The sequence below is a fragment of the Oryzias latipes genome, chromosome 13, assembly GCF_053564925.1.
Source record: "Oryzias latipes strain Hd-rR chromosome 13, Olatipes_Hd-rR_3.1".
NCBI classification, from domain to species: domain Eukaryota; kingdom Metazoa; phylum Chordata; class Actinopteri; order Beloniformes; family Adrianichthyidae; genus Oryzias; species Oryzias latipes.
In genome coordinates this window covers 26,328,535-26,343,629 of record NC_136249.1, presented here as the reverse complement: position 1 = coordinate 26,343,629, position 15,095 = coordinate 26,328,535, and positions in this window count along the sequence as shown.

Sequence of the window (15,095 nt, the reverse complement as noted above, 5' to 3'; positions counted from 1 at the left end):
CATAAAGTATTTTGAAAAAAGCGCACATTCACTTTGCTGGTTTTATTCCATCAGCGCACTGGAACAAAACCAGTCTGTTGGTGGAACAAGACGCTTTACTTTTCTGTCTTTTTATTTGTTCACCATACAAATGGTAAAAAGGGGCAGTTAAGGACGGCCCCATTAGATGTTATTAACCTAATTTTGACTCATAATGAGGCCATGATGATAAGGAACGTGTTACGACTTTTATTTTTGAATAGGTAGGGGGGGAAATAATAAAAGAAAAGAACAAGTGAAAAATAAACGCTTATTAAAGAAACTCTCCTCTTTGGTGTTGTGTGAGAAATTTAAAAAGGAAAAAAAGGGAAAAATAAAAGGTTATCCATTTTGTGTCCGAGGCTTTAACATATGTATAAAATAGTAATACATAAAAACACAGTAAATTTAGGGAAATACATTTATCACTTTTCTTGTTTGCGCTTGACATAAAACAGATAGTGAGTTTGAGTAACTTTTTATTTTGGGAAACCTAGAATTAAATTTCAGTTGTGATGTTGCATTATTTTACCAAAAGAAATCCTTCATAATTTATATATATTTTTAAAATTCTATGAATTATTTAATTCAAATTGAGATGGTCTAATAGTTTCAATTATGACCATTGCATTCCCACCTTAAATTATTGCAGATATTTTTAAAAATAATTTCGAAAACTGCTTTTATCTTCTGCTGGAGTTTCACACAATGCTTTCAATAAAATATATTTTAAAATATGTAGAAATATCAGTCTGGTACTGGATAGTTTCAATAGTTCAGTTTTTTCCCCCTTTTTCTCTTTAGTCTTTTATGTCAGAATAAAAATAATCCTTAACTCAAATCTGCAAAACTTTGGGGTTTTTTGTAGGTCATTTAAACTTGTTAATATTAAACATTATTGACTGCATTACTTCATTTTCAGGAATGACTGGCTCAGTGAAGCGTTCAAGTGCTATGTAAGTAAAAACATCTGAGGAAAAGTGCATCATAAGGTAAACATTGAGCTGCGGTTATGTACAGAATTTGTTTCAGTTGTTAGAAGAAGATTTAATTAAAAATAAAACAGTTTGAATGAAACATTTTCAAATTTCATACAAAAAGCTGAAATGCTGAATTGCCTTTTTTCTTGTCATTTTCTCTTTGACAAGAAAATTCTTATCTTGTAGCCATTTATTTGAAATGCTTTGTAGTTGTTTAGGGTGAGGGGATTTCATTAAGCTTAAGCTAAAGTTGTAAGTATATAAAATCTGGAACAACATTAAATAACATTAATAATAGATTTATGTCTGTTTTCCATTGTTTGTACTAAAAAATGAAAACTTTGTGGTTTTTGATTTATTTAGCAAATTTGCTCAACTATCATGGCATATAAGGCAGTAGCACCTCATTTCATTTATGATTTGAGTTTTTGTTAACAACATAATTGACAAATTATCTATAGGTATATTTTAGCTTGTGCTCCCATTTTTCTTTGCCTTTTTTACTTTTTATTTTCTTACTTTTTTAACAACAGCTCGATAGGAAAGTGGGAGGATGAATAAAACATACTTATTCCCATCTCTTACACATTCATAAGTGGCTTCTTTATCTATGAAATTAACCGATTTGATTTCATTGCTGTCTTCCATTGTCTGTTACTCATTTTATCAAAATTACCAGAATGTAATATCACAAATTTAATGCCAATAGACTTGATCAATTATTAATTCCCATATCTCTTGAAGACCATTTTGTTGTGAACTTTTAAACCCGTTGTATTGTAAAAGCTTAAATTTTAATTTATTACATTTTAATGTAATAATAATAACGATAATGGATTGGAATTTTCTGCACTTTTCCAGATGCTCAGAGTGCTTCCAGTGTGTATCCATTATTCATTCACTCCTCATACTATGTGATAGTAAACTGCTGATGTAGCCACATGCAGTTATCTTGTTTAATTGTGTGAGGGGAGGGGGTCCCAATTACATGAACACCCACCATCACCCAAGAGTGGATGGAATAGGCTCCAGCCTCCCTGTGACCCTTTCAGGGATCAAGCAGATTTGGAAAGTGGTTGTTTTCTTTTCTTTATGTAAAACCAAAAAAAGTATAAATACAATCATGTCTGGTTCAAATTCAATTGTAAAATTCTAAAGCTGCTGACTGTGAAAGCTGGCTTGAGGGCCAAGTATTGGTTAGACTTTTAGTGTAGTATCAATGTGGTTGATCATTTGTAATATTGCCTAAACTGTATTACTGCAATCTAGAGGCTGTTAAGTTGCAGCAGCAGGGTGACAATTACAGCTGACAGCCTACATAAAGGAAAAAAACATGAAGAGATGACTTCTGAAGTTGCCTGAGGGAATCTGGGAGATGTTTTTACTGCTACTATTAATGGCATTTTGTTGAATTGCTTCTCCCACCTGTTGAAGTGATTACACCATTCACTTATCTACGTCGCTGAAGGATTTTCCTCCTGAGATGCAGACACGAGCCGCCCTTCGCTCCACTCTGTAAAGCGCCCGCCGCTGTGATATGTAGGTGAAGTTAATCTAGCAGGGGAAACAGATAAAGCACAGGCTGTCTGCTGCTCTGTCATGTCCGCTGACAAGTTAATGACTCAAGCGTTAATTTCCAAGTCCCCAGGGAAGCTGATTGATTTGGTCAATACCTCAATAGATGGGATGTTTATTATCTGTCACCTTCTAAAACACTGGATCCAGATGTTACATGAAAAATGATGTATGTTGGATAACGGCAGAGAGGTGAAGGCTCAGATCTCACTAGTTTAGGTGTAATGGATGTAAAACGCACCCTGCTGTGCTCCTTTTTTTTAACACTTTCACATGTCTCCATTTCAAATCTGTCAGCCATTAACAGCAAATAACAACAAACCTTTTTATCCAGAACAAAGACCATCAGGCCCTGTTGAGAAAGAGGTGTGCTCGAGCGTGGAGGGAACTGCCTGTCATGGTCTTAACACAGGTTGAGCCATCCCGGACCTGGATGGTCCACCTGCTTCCTGTGAGAGCACCACCCTCCCACCTGTGCTCATCCAATGCGCAGGTAGATGGTTTGTTCAGTTCTTTCTAGAAGTGTCTAAACAAATACAAGATACATGTACGACCGATTTTTAAGGGAAGTAAATTGTATTGAAATGTTTTTGGCACAGTCAGGAAAATAAATAGAAATGAATTAAATGGATAGACAATGCTTTAAGTTTATAAATATAATAGTTGCTGCATTGCTTACATGCTAATAATAACCTTCTTTTATGGCAATTATAATTTTTTGTCCTCTTTTTACCATATTGTACCAAGCAAAGCTTCTGTTTTTTTCCATTTTCTTTTTGACAGCTGTGTAATTTGCAAACAACAAAACATTTAACTACACAAATGTGTTTGTGTTACACAAGCATCATCAGATATGTTTGGATTTTCCAACACTAAGCTTGGATTTTTAAAAAAAAAATTGGGATTTTCTCCACTTAAACCAGGTAATTTGTGTAATTATCCAGGTTTCCAGTTGGTCTGACGGCTTCGCTGTGGTGCCCTTGAGCAAGGCCCTTGACCCAATTGCTGCATTGTGTTCGCAGGTAGATTTGTGGTTGTTCTGTGCAGCTCTCAGGGTGTCCTTGAAAAAGAGACTCCGTTCTCACGAAACTTTCCCCTGTATAGCTTTTTAAAAAAAAGAAATATCAACATTTATTCAAATTTTGTCAGGCAGGTGTCCTGCTTGGTCTGAAAGACAGGTCTGTGGTTGGTCAGCTGAAGGTGGACGGTTGACCGATGAAAATGTGAAGCTGAGATAAATTTGTTACCTGATTCTAAGCTTTATGTAAATGTATTAGACAGGTGAGACAGGGCATTCTGTTTAACCAAGACTCTGTGTTGAACTGTGACAATTAAATGCTTCTGAAAGAAAAACAAAATGTTTTTAACCTCTCAACACCTATTGATGCAAATATGCATCAAACCACTTCAGCTCCAAACTCACTCCAATTCTGCATCTACTTGAAAGCCAAAACAAAAGTGTTTTTTTTCATAGCAGGCGTCAAATGGTTAATAATTGTTCATATTTATGTAAAAAAAAATATCAAATGAGATTCATACGATGGGGGCACAGCAGGTGCTGACCTGTGTCAGGCTTCAGGGACCCACTGTGAGAACTCCAAGGGACTCTGTGCTTGGCTGCCTCTCGCGTCTGCTCTGACCTCTCTGGACTTCTTGTTCCTCACCCCACAGATCGTTCGGTGCACAGAGCGGAACATTTGGAAAGTGGCTGAAAGGGCAAGGTCTACGCGGTGTGTGCGTGAGCTTTAAGAAACCAGAGGCTGTGCACCGTTCCACAGGCTGATCCGGACCTTACCCTCAACCTGGACTCTCCAACCGCTTCACCTCTGTCCTCAGACGACTGAGCGTTGTCTGACCAGCTAACTAAAATATGGCAGATGTAAAGTTATAGTGTAGGAGGTAAACCAAAGATTTGTACCAGTCATGCAAGAGGCCAGCCTACATCTTAGTACTTTCATTTTAAATTCAAATGGCGTATACTTTCTACCTACAAGGCCCAAAGCGCTTTACAGTCCCAGACCTATTCACCCAGTCACACACACATTCACATACCGGTGGCGGCGGCTCCGCTGCCGAACACAGGCGCCCGCCTGCCACCAGAGGCAAGGTGGGGTTCAGTGTCTCTTTCCCAGGGACACTTCGACTTATGGGCACTCAAGGCGGGAATCGAAACCTGCAACCTTACGATCATGGGTTGACCGCCCTGACGCTGCACCACAGCCGCCCCAAATTCACATGTCATCTTGCACACTTCTACAGTATTTTATTCAAATGTGTTGTCACAACGTTTTTAGTTTTTTTAATCTTTCATTCAAAATGGATTTAGGTTGAGGCTTAACCCCTTCATGCTAAATGTCACAAATTCCTAATGTGCCATTTAATTCAGGACTCCTCTTAATTTAGCATCACCTTGAATGGAATGAAAAACACACAAAAACAGTTAGAACAGGAAAAACGGGGCCACATTCTGAACAGCTGCTTTATATCTTTAGACCAAAGCTCTTCAAGCAGTTTGACCTGACGATGATCTCTTCATCAAAGACTTAACAGTTTGCTACAAAAATGCAAGTAGGAAAATATGTGCTAAATATATAGTTTTACTACTACATGTTGTCGAAAAGCAGCTCAGAAAATGCTTGAGCTTATTAAGCATTTATACATGTTTTGTTGAACCACTGAAGCAGCTTCAGTGGTTTGCTGAACCCATCCTTCTTCTCCTTTTGACCATCAAATCTGCATCTGATTTCCCTGATTTCTTGTTTACTGTTACTATTATTATTATTAGTTGTATTTTTTGTGATTAACTCACTTCTGGGACAGCTCTCCAGTTTTATTTTGACATTTAACTTTGCTTTGAGATCCATTTTAAAACCCTAGAGTCTAAACAATCTAATATTTGTTTTAACCCAAAACACACTGTTAACAATTAACTCTTTTTGTCTTACAAAAGAAACACAGTGTAATTGATCATCACAGTTTATACGTTTGTTACTTGTTAATCACATGAAAGGTTTCCCCACTTTTAAAAAGAAGTTTTTCGTAGAGTGTAGTGGAAGACAAATTTCTCACTGTGTACCTTTCTAAACGTTTTCTAATTTAAAGATTACTCTGACACTCCAAACTGTGGAACGTTCCAATATTTCATCTGTATCTAATTGAACATTTATAATATGATGCCTAAACAAGTTGAAAAGTGGGAATTAAAGCAAATAAATGTGAATACAACAGTTTTTAGAAATTCCAAAAGGCACCTATTCAAAACTACACCGTTATGAAGCAGCATCAAAGTGGGATAGAATGAAAAATTGTAATAATACTAAATAGTTAAACATTATTAACAGTGACACAGTCTGAGACTTTCCTGATGCTCTGTAGGAGATATGCAATATCTCACTGGTCTTTAGTGTAAAGCTTTGAGTAATTATGCCGCAATAGGTGTTTTCTTTTTAATAATGTTTTTTTAAATGTGGGTCAATAAATTGTCTTGAATTGTATATAAGGTTGTCTTAGCCACGTTTTCTATTATTTCACCCGAAAAAGTGCATTTTATGAAAAACATTCAATTAAAATTTATTACATTTATTATTATTATTATTATGGCTATAATAGCAGCAATACCATGGTGTGTTTTTACTGATTTCTCACTGATGACAATAAAGCAACGCAGAGGTGAGAGATCACCTGACAAGGAAACTGATTTACCTCTGGGATGTTAAGCTATGTTCACACCGCCCTCAGCAATGCGTGTTCAAGCGGCCACTTCCAAAAAACGTCTGCATAAATGAGCGTAAATGCACATTTCAGAGTTCCTTATTCAAAATTCTACAGATGTTTTTACGTCCATTTTCTTGTTCTTTGTACAAAACACGCGTCCATTGAACGCACATTGAAAGTTAAACCAGGTTGAACTTTGTCCAATCAGGGACTCGGATTTGGCAGTGACGTATGGATGGCGTCCTTTTAAAATCACAGAGGTGCCAACTGTTTAAGAATTGATAATGGAGGAGAAGTTCATCAGTGTGGTTAGGGTTTGTACTTGGCATCAAGTCTTTCATATATCAGAATAGAGCTATTAAAGAAAAAGCCTGGACCAAGATTCACGAGATTTGCACCGCTTAAAGATTTCATACCAAGTCTCTTCCAACTGTTGTTGATTGACAGTCACTTGCAAACTGTAGAAAATGAAGAAGGAGAAGAAGGCCCTCCCTGCTTGTCCAGTGTAAACATCATGCTAAAAGCGCCTTCAAGAACCTGCGTTTAGCACGTTCGTCAATGCACATCATATGTCCAGTGTGTCCAGCTTTAGCAGCAAATATCTGCATTAAAAGGACTAAATAAAGCAGTGAAATATTTCTGTTTATTGACTACTGTACTGAAACTCACAGGCAGACGTCATTTTCAGTAAGATATTTCTCTGAAAACCTTTCATTGCAGCTGTGCAAAATAAAGACTTCAATTTAATGGAGCTTTTGCTATGATTGGACAGTTCTGTTGTACCAATATCTCCCCTCACAAATATATAAAGGGTCAAGGACAGCCTTCCGGATACTTGCAGTCTTGTAAAAAAAAACAAAAAAAAAAACCTTGAACCCAATGACACGTATGAGTCCATTTGTGGATGCAGCTTAGATTGCTAAGACTCTCACAAGTAATAAAGATGTTCAAAAAAAATGTACAAAAGAGAAAATCTTTTTTTGTAATCAGTTTGGACACTGCCAGCGGGTCCTTGAACACCGCTCCCTGCCACGCTTGTATGTTTTTCTGCTCCAACAGTCTTGGTTCAAATGAACTTGTCAGGAGTTAATGAGCTGAATGCAGCACACTGGAGAAAAAGAGCAAATGTGTAGGGCTCTGCGGGCATGGGGGCTATAAAAAGTGCAAAAAATATGGTGCCAAAAAGAATTTAAAGAACGGCAAACAGAAATTTAAAAATACATTCTTCTTGATTAAAACTTTTTCTAAATGATTGAACCAAGAAGTTAAGAGAAAAAAAACCTTCTTCCCTGCTCTTCAGACATGCGTCTTTTCCCTGATATTGACAACTTGGTATCAGGTTGGCCTGCAAAGGTTATCAGTTATAAACCCATCAGCAGTCGGCGCTCTGATGGCTTCGGAGCTTTTTCTCATTTAAATGAAAGCAGCAACCTTCCCCATGGCATTAGATGTCATCACCACAGCCACACATTACTGATCGACCTGCAGAGAGAAAAGCTCAGGCTTTAGGTGATGTGAGATAAGGAGGAGAAAAGTGATGAAGAAGCTGGCACTGGTCCACTCCTCCCAGTTCATAAATATGACCTGTGAATGATCCTGCAGGGAGAGCAGCGAGGCCTGCGGCTGCAAGTCTCTGGTAGTGTGTCACTGCAACGGTGTGGGCTATGTCAACACACACTGTACCAGGGTGTGTGCCTGTGTGTTCTGTGTCAGACTTTAAAGTCTCAGGATTGTGTTTGCTCTTGAAGCTACACAAAGCTTGTGTGTAGACAGGGATTGAGGTTTTCTTCTTCTTTTATTTTGCTAAATCAAATCAAATCAGAGAGGCTTTGAGGTTCAGCAGTTAGTCACAGCACGACAAACTCTCCGTCTAATTGTTGTTTGGGTACGTCTTAACATCCATCACATGTTTTTGATAACGAAAACAGAACAGACAGAAACATTTGAAGTTTTGTGTTGTTTTAGTTTAAAAATTCTTCTTTTTCTTTTCATTTCTGGACACAATTCTGAAATCAAGATTTTGTTTAATTATATATTCCATTTTTCCTTTAAGTAACCATGATGGTTCCAAACATTTCTCTTCTCTAAATTGTTTGTTACTAAAAAAGAAAAGAAATCAAAAGGATTTCCAGCCTTTCACATGACCTTCTTTTATAAAACGAGCCGGATATCTGAGCAAATTTTTTCCAAAGCTTCAAAACCCTCTACCACAGCTGCTGTTTGGAATCACCTCTTGATCTCAACTCACATACATTTCAATGCATTTTAAAACACTTACTTAAAGACATAAACACATTTCTGCACCGTCACCAAAAAATGTATTGTCAGACCAACAAAACTCCAAAGCAGTAAACTGTAAAACTGTGTCTTATCTGGACTGCCTGAATGATTTATTTCCTGGCTTTAGCAAAACAACTTGTGGCTGCACAGCATTATACCCTTAAAAATAACCAAATACAGTATTTACTCAATGATCATGACTCATTGTATGCTTTTTGTTGTGATGCAATGAGGTATTACGTTTATTTTCAATAAATCTATATGGAAATCCCATTTGTAATATTTGGACTCTTTTTAAAGTTTGCATTGCTGCAGTATTTTGACCAAAACAGGAGGAACTTAGAAATTACTGGCAAGCCTAAGATTTGTTTTCATACATGTTTAAACTTCACCTTCATTGTGGCTAGTTATGTCCAGACCTACTTGATCCTACATTTGTAAAATCAGTTATTTACTAAAACAGTAGCGGTTAAAAAAAAAAAAAGAAGAAGAAGAATGCAAAAGAAAGAAAAGAAAAACTCTAAAAATAATTTAAAAGGCTCACAACAGACTCCAAAAGAACTACGGTTTGCTCTGAGGCACAATCCATTCCCGGAGGGGAGCAACTATACCAGAACAGCCACCGCAGTTGACGTAAACAGAGTGGGAATGAAGCAACAAATGAGCCGCCGGCAAATGTAAAACAACAATTGTTGTGTTATCAAACAGAAAAAAGGGTCAAATTGTTTATTTGTTGGAACGTTTATTTTTAACACCACTGAAAACACTTCTTATATGTGTTTCACAACTAGCACAGCTTTTACCAAAAAGAAAAGCTTAATAACAGTTGCCAAGCACGGGGGTGGTAGTATAATAGTTTGAGGTATGCCAGGATTTCCAACCCATGTCTGAAGCTGACTCTTATCTGGACAAAACAGACACTTATTTGAGGTACAACACAGTAATAAGGGACAAGGATAGCCTCTAATGCACATATGTCAAACTCAAGGCCCGGGGGCCAAATGTGGCCCTCCATGTCATTTTATGTGACCCCGAGAGCATAAAAGTTTTTGATTTCTTAAATTAAAAATAAAAATTAGTGTGTATTTATTCATATCTAGGGGGAATCTGCCTTGAAATATCGGATTGGACAACTATACATTAGGACCTAAACACTGTCCATATAATCTAACCTGACAGAATCTAATTTAAAAGGATTTATGCTAGAATAACAAGCAAACATATGTTTTCTATGCAACTGTAATTGTCACTTTCAAAAGTTATAATAAATAAATAAATTAGTTGTTTAACATTAAGGAGTAGTTACATGTATGTTTCATTACATTTAGTTACATGTATAAGTTATATCCGGCCCTTTGAGGACAGCCGCTATACTGATGTGGCCCTTGGTTAAAATGAGTTTGACACCCCTGCTCTAATGGATCTAAAACTTACCTTAAAAAAAACAATGTTTCCATTTAATATTTTGGACAAGGGGATTCTTCTTATTACTACTTTGTAATCTGAGTATTGTTAGTGCAATGTAACCTTGTAGGTGCACAGCTCTAGAAAGAAAATAACAAATAAATGGACTGCAGATAATTTATGAAGACATTTTACGTTTTTGGTTTATATTTTCAAGCAATACTGTGTATGAACCATTTTTTGGAGTTTTGAAATAAATGGAGAGAAAAATAAAAAAAACATATAGCTTTAACAGTTAACAGTAACAGTTAAGTGATGAACCAGTCTGGAAATTTACACCAATGTAAAACTACAATTTGAATGTTATCATTTTGTCCTCTGCAGACCATATTGGGGGCTGTTGCTCTTCAGTTTCCATTGATCCACATTATTTCCTTTAAAGTCCCACTCCGATCATATTTTGATCTATTTTAAAATTGTTCCCAGTGATCTTTTAATTATGATTATGCAGTTTTTAGGCTAAATGAAAAAACCTGTCGCTTTCTATGGCAAAGTTCTGCAAAGCGGCAGTGGTTCATTAAATAAAATTGCAGGCTAGACTAATGGTGCGGAGTAAGCCTGCCCCCATTTCCTATCATCCCTTTGTTTACACTCTCTTCCGCTACCTTATAACCGCTCACACCCCCAACCTAACATTACCGGTGCAACAAAAATGACGGGTAATATTGGTGATATCCAGCAGTACAGTTTTGAGCCACATGTCAGCTCAGACGAGGGAAACAAAGACGGACATGGATCGATTATTCTGCAAGTGGATCCATCAAAATGGAGCGGAACAGGAAGCTTGTAGCCTGACATTGTGGGCCCTGCTTAACATCTACAAGCTTTCTCCAAAGCTATTTTTCATCTACTCTTAATTCACAACAATTTGAATAAAGAAATACTCAGAAAGGCTGCATGGTGGCGCGGTGGTTAGCGCTCTTGCCTGACAGCAAGAAATCCACCGGTTCAAGTCCCGACTGGGAGTCCTGAAACAGAACCCCTAATGGGGGACCTTCCTGTGTGAAGTTGTTCTCCCTGTGCATGAGTAAGTGTTCTCAGGGGACTCCGGCTTCCTCCCACCGTCCAAAAACATGCTTCATAGGTGAACTGGTTACTCTAAATTGTCCCTAGTGAATGGGTGTGTGATTGTGGCCCTGCGACAGACTGGCAACCTGTCCAGGATGTCCCCTGCTTTCGCCCACGAGTGGCCGGGATAGGCTCCAGCAGGGACAAAACGGGTTTCAAAGATGAATGACTAAAATACTCATAAATGCAGTTTTGAGCTTAATTTTCTTTATATATGTCCTCCATCATGAGTTAAATCCCACAGGAACATGTTAAAAACACAATTTTCCTCTGTGTGGATTTTTGACAACAAAGTAGCTAATCTACGCTATTCCTACGAAATATACTCAGGAAATATGCCCAGAAAAGTTTTAACGAAAGATTGTTATCAATTAAATATAAACTTAAGACAACAAAGTTTGATTGGGCAGCGTGCTCATATTTGGACACTGAGGTGGAATGACAAACAGTGCAACACCAACTTCCTCAAGTTAAATGAAGTATGAAACAGGTAAGTTCTGTTTACTGTATTTTTATCAGGGTACAAATATGGGTGTTTCACATGTTGGTGTACATTTGTAGGTACATATGAATGGAATATTAAAAATAACATGAATCACAACATTTGTAATGATTGTTGAAGCAGCAGCAAACATTGTCACATCTTGAAAGACAAAATGGAATATTCTGTGTGTGTGTGTGTGTGTGTGTGTGTGTGTGTGTGTGCATGTGTGTGTTTGTGAGGCTGCTGATGATGTCCTCCATTCAGCTGCTGCTGCTCCTTTTTGCTGCTGGTCAAATATTGACTCAGGAATCGCAGCAACAGCCACTTTGTCCAAAACACGTAACAACCTGCTATCTTTAAGATGAAATGGGGGTAAAAAGTCTGATCACCTCATTGAACGTAGGGGATAAAGCTTCCTTTACTTTTTATGCATTATGGTCTCCATGCATTTAAAAAGTATTGCAGATCTAAACTTTGTGCTTGTCGATTGCTATAAGCTCTATTGTTTGCAAGACATTAGACTGATGTGAACCAAAAGTCTCTGCAGACACACTGAGGCCCTAATAAAAACCTGATCTCCAACGGCAACACACACATCTCTGAGATGTGGAGACAGCTGATTGCACATCCCTGATGGAAGCTGGATGAATCTATTCAAGCCTCTGGATGCGGGTCTCAGTTGTTTTCAGAAGACTCAACAATCAAAAAGTTAATATTTTCCACAGGTGTTTTCATAATCCCACTTTACTTCCTGCAAGCACATCTGTACCCAAATGTTTGTGCAAACTGCTAAGTTGTTGGCTTTCTGCACACAGGTACTGTATTTGTTATTCCTGAGTTCTTTATTAATGACTGATGGGCTGGTTTACATCAGGCAGATTTGCATGACTCTAAAGCCTATCCAAAAGCTGCTTTAGAGCCTGTCAGTTCCATACCACTGGTTTATTTTGCATCGCTCAATACTGAAGGCATAGCACATCTTTGTCTTTAGTTTTTAGGACTATGCATGGCTTCAGGGCGTGACTGAGCTCGCTGCTGTCCCCTAGTGAATGATGACGAAACAGCAACAAGTGACATTTTCAGAGAGAGCTGTTTGCAGTCTGGCAGGAATCTGAATAGCTGAATAGATCGTCTTAAAACAAAAGTTTTGCACTCATATTACAGTGTGAATCAAAAAAATACTGTGTTAAAACAATGACAGACAGCCCCAGAATCACCTCTGACCTTATTTGATCAGACAAAATGTGCCAGCTCCATGGAGGGTGTGTCTCGGCGCAATAAATCTGCCAAGGAAATAACTCAGAATGAATCAGATGTGAGCCGTTACCTGCAGCAGTCAGTCCGCGGGAAGTTAAACACACTCCTACAAGGAAGAGCTGGTGACGAACAATAGCCCGATAAGACGTTCCTCCTTTCAGCAGTCGGTTTGAAAACAGGCCTGGAATGCTGTTATCAGATATTTACTCTGTCCAGTGTCCTGGATGAAATCCATCCCAGCTCTATCCAAGGAGAGAAAATCTTTAAGATCCAGAGTCACATCATTCAGCTAAGAATGAGTTTTCTTTATTGCTTGACAGGATTTTCATATTGCAGGTAAAAGGAAGTAGAGCACATGTGCACATGTACGTGTTTTGTGCACGTTTCAGTAGCTTACATATGTGGGAGTGTTTAATGTCTTAAGCTTGTTTTTGGATCTAAGTATGACAACAATTATTTTACAACTATTTTTTTAGAAGTACAAAATGTTTCTCATACAAATCAACAACTCCACATTGAAAAAGAACACAAAAAAACCAAGACACTTCGATGGACTAGCAAACTATCCAAACTGTGCCCTGCAACTTGGATAGGCTCCAGCAACCCCCTGATCCCCATGGTGCAGGTTTAGAAAATGGATTAAAGACTTTATGTGTGATATCTGTCCATCTTCCAAACACCTTTTTTGGGGTCACAAGGCTGCTGGAGCATCTGCCTGTTGGGCAAAGGTGGGGTACACCCGGGACAGGTTGCTAGTCTATCGCAGAACAGTATGTGATGAAAGTTTTAGGGTGCATTCAGACACACATTTGGACCAGAGTTTGTTTCCAGAACACATTTTCAGTCTGAATATACCCAAATTAACCTTGCTCTCGGACCCATTTTTTAGGTGGTCTGTTTCGTTTCCAATTGCGGTTCGCTCTGAGTTTCCTCAGTCTGAATAGAGTCCGTGCTCGAAGCGGAACAACTGAACCAAAACAGCCACCGTAGCCTGACATTATGAGGATGTGAACAAAGAAGGAACATAGAAACCATGATGATAGTTCCTGGCCAAATGAGTGAAGAGATCTTTAGTCACATGCTTTTGTCTACAAGCTTTGGTTCAAAATGGAAAAGTCTACTTGAAGGCAGTCTTAATACAGACCAAACCCAAGGTTCAGAACTCAAAATGCAAGAACATGTAGTCACCATTTAAGTGGACTCGGTCAGGACCAATGGACTTTTCCAGTCTTAATCCATCATAAAATTAAATTCATACTTACTAATTTTTTTTTATTTGTAAATAATTATAAAAATATGTTATAAGAAATCCAAGGTTAGTCATATAGTCAGGTGAGATCATTGGTTTACCAAAAAACTGTCTTAGCATGAAGGGTGAAAGCAAAGACACAAAGCTGTTATGTCCAAAGTTTTTCAGAAAATTAATATTTTCTTGGTCAATTCTTTATTTGAAGTATTTTGCCTAAATAATTGCTCCTGTCTGCTTTGATTGTATTTACTACAGAGAAATGTGTGATTGTTAGTAGTCATCATGTTTGAGTGCCCTGCTGCACTGGCTCCGATACTATTCCTGCTCCATTTCTGCTCATCAGCCTCTTGTCAAAAGCTCTTCTATCTTCTGTCTTGGCATCAGGAAGAACAAAATACAAGGAGCTCATTCACAGCATCTGAGAGAGGCAATCACTCAATTAAATCCCTGTAGGCCTTTGACATGAACACTGAGAAGAAATCTGCATTAATACCAATTAACATGGCCTTTATGTGTAATTTTATTTTTATTCTTGAACCAATAAAAACGCAAAACAGGCTATAGTAAAATATGAAAATGAAAATGTCAGTCCATACAGATAAAAAAATATTTTTGAAATGTTTATTGATCGTTTACTTTAAAGAGTGAGCCACACTTTTTGGCCATAAACGGAGCGATACCACAAAAATGTGACGGTAGCACCCGTGACCTTTGGTGTCAAGAATATTTTTTTCTGTCAGCAATTTACTTGCCTTGTCTGTCAGGTGCAGTAGCAGATTATCTGTCTAAGTCTTTAAGCTCTTTTTATTTCTTTTTTTCTTAACAGTTAATGTATAACTGAAAGTTGGAGGCATCAGCACATTTCCTTTTATACGGAGATCAATGTGGCTTCACTGTGAAGAAGCTTAAAAGAATCATTGTTACGACAATTTCCTCATCTCATGCAACCTGGAATATCTAAAGATGGTATTGCTCATTATTTGGTCAAAATTATTTCCTCCTCGAT